This window comes from Theropithecus gelada, chromosome 5, assembly GCF_003255815.1.
Source record: "Theropithecus gelada isolate Dixy chromosome 5, Tgel_1.0, whole genome shotgun sequence".
In the NCBI taxonomy this organism is placed as follows: Eukaryota; Metazoa; Chordata; class Mammalia; order Primates; family Cercopithecidae; genus Theropithecus; species Theropithecus gelada.
Genome location: NC_037672.1, coordinates 107,424,964 through 107,427,659, shown reverse-complemented (window position 1 = coordinate 107,427,659; position 2,696 = coordinate 107,424,964). Strand labels below are relative to the sequence as shown.

At 49.4% G+C, this 2,696-nt stretch overlaps 1 pseudogene; it reads left to right on the top strand.

Moving 5' to 3' along the window:
* The first annotated feature begins 967 nt into the window (after window positions 1-967).
* On the top strand, window positions 968-1,801 carry LOC112624356 (annotated as a pseudogene).
* Window positions 1,802-2,696: the final 895 nt, after the last annotated feature.

The following is a 2,696-nucleotide window of genomic DNA, read 5'->3' as shown; positions in this document are numbered from 1 at the left end:
TTCTTCATAATCCTTGTGTCCTGGGTTGGTGCCTGCATATTTGAGGAGACAGTCACCTCTTACAGTCTACAGGTGTTCTTTGGCAGGGATAGACTTTCACTATTTAATCTACCCTGTGATTATGGATAGGTCAGCTGGTAATGGCCACAGTAGGTAGAGCTTGCTGTTGGGTTCTCTGGTTGGCTGGGCCACTGCTGTTGCTTTGAGGTTGTGTGAAGCTGCTGGCTGGGCTCTGCTGTGAAGTGAGACCACTGGCTGGGCTCTGCTATCAGGTGAAGCTGATGGCCAAGGAATGTGATGGCCCCTGATCAGGCCAGGTCACAGGGTATATCCCTGGCTAGGTGGTATCACTGTTTGGGTTCCACAGCTGGGCAGGGCTGCAGGCTGGGTTTTGATGTTAGCAAAGTTGCCATTTGGGACAAATGGGACCACAGGCTATATGCCATAGAAATGCACAGTTGAGGCTTGCTGCCCTGCTTGGGTGGTGCCTTAATGTGGGCTCTGGGGCCAGATCAAGCCACTTTTTGGCCTCCCATGTCGGACAGGTTTGGCACCTGTACTTTGAAGAAATGCAATGTTGTGGGCATCTCCCTGAATAGGCAGGGCCTTGAAATAGGCTCTGAGGCTGGGCTTGGATGCTGGATGTCTAGAGACTAAAGCCAGGTTGAACTTCCCACCATGCTTCTGGGAGTGATCAGTCCAGCTTTGGACGTGGGCTGTGCTGTTGGCTGGTATCTCTGTCTGGGCACCACAGCTGGCAGGACTACAGAGCTACTGCCAAGATCTGCACACTGGTCACTGTGAGCTCTGTCTCCTTTTTTTGTTTCTAACTGACCCCAGACAGTCTAACCATGCCATTACTTCCAGTGTCCCCTATAAGGCAAGACTGGTCTGAGTTTCCTGGGATGCACCTCAGAATGCTAGGGAAGCTGGATGTCTCTCTCTGTTGTTTTCCCATTTTAAAATCATGGGCCCCAGGCCCTCCCATGACTACAGCCACTACTACAAGACCTTCGAGGACCTGCGGGACAAGATTCTTGGTGCCGTCAATGAGAACTCCAGGATTGTCCTGCAGATCAACAATGCCTGTCTGGCTGCAGATGACTTCCAAACCAAGTATGAGAGGGAGCAGACTCTGCTCATGAGTGTGGAGGCTGACATAATGGCCTGCACAGGGTGCTCATTTAGCTGACCCTGGCCAGGACCGACCTGGAGATGCAGACCGAAGGCCTGAAGGAAGAGCTGGCCTACCTGAAGAGAACCATGAGGGGGAAATTAATGTCCCGAGGGGCCAGATGGGAGGCCAGGTCAGTGTGGAAGTGGATTAGGCTCCAGGCGCTGATGCCACCAAGATCCTGAGTGACATGCAGAGCCAACATGAGGTCAAGGCCGAGCAGAACCGGAAGGATGCTGAATGCTGGTTCACCAGCCAGACTGAGGAACCGAACCAGGAGGTTGTTGGCCACACAAAGCAGCTCCAGATGTACAGGTCTGAGGTCACTGACCTGTGGCACACCCTCCAGGGTCTTGAGATTGAGCTGCAGTGGCAGCTCAGCATGAAAGCCACCTTGGAAGGCCACCAGCGCACTTTGGAGCTCAGCTGGTGCAGATCCAGGTGCCGATCAGCAGTATCGAAGCTCAGCTGGGCGATGTGCTAGCTGACAGTGAGAGGCAGAATCAGGAGTACCAGTGGCTCATGGACATCAAGTCGCGGCTGGAGCAGGAGATCACCACCTACCTCAGCCTGCTTGAGGGCCAAGAAGATCACTACAACAACCTGTCCACCTCCAAGATCCTCTAAGGCGGCAGGCTCCTGGCTTCTGCTTTCCTTTAAAGGGTGTCTCTGGGTAGGAGGATGAGAAGGAAGGGACACTTACCTCTGGCTGTTCCACGATCTGCCAATAAAATTTTATGACCCAAGGAAAAACAAAATAGAATCATGGACCCGGGGGAATTCTGTGTGGCCCTGTGCCAACTTGGGGAAAAGGGAGGAGAGATGTGGTCAAAATAAGACCATTTCTCTTACCATTTTAATGTGGTTTTTATCCAGTTCTGTGGTCCACACTAGTGTCAGGCCCATTCCCAATTTAGGGGGTTTTTCACAAAAGTTCTTGTCTGTGGACAGTTGTTAGCTGGACATTTTGTTGAAGGGACATGAAGTCTGGGACCTCCCATTCAACATCTTGCTGTTGTCACTCTCCCCTCCTTGATCTTTTTGCCTAAAAAAGCATCTGTCTGATACAGTGGCTAATGGCTATAATTACAGCCCTTTGAGAGGTCAGGGTGAGGGGATAGGTTTAGGCCAGGAGGTTGAGGCTGCAGTGAGCCATGATCATGCCACTGCACTGCAGCCTGGGCAATACAGTGAGGCCCTATCTCTAGAAAAATAAATAAATAAAATAAAATAAAGCCTCATGGCTCCTTTTGGTCACCTTTACCTTTTTTTCCTCAAAAACAGGTCATCTTTACCTTCTTTTAAATCCTCAATTCATTTGGGTCTTACTTTATAGAACTTTTATAGTACATCTGCTACATTTCCCCATTCACCTTTGGTTACTCTCCCTTCTTATATTTTATAAACATGTCATTTGAAATTTGAGATTAATAGACAACCATTTGACTTTCCTGAGCTGTCTCCCATTTTATTTGAATTATTTCTTGGTTTTTAAAAATCTCTCTTCATTAACCATAATCTT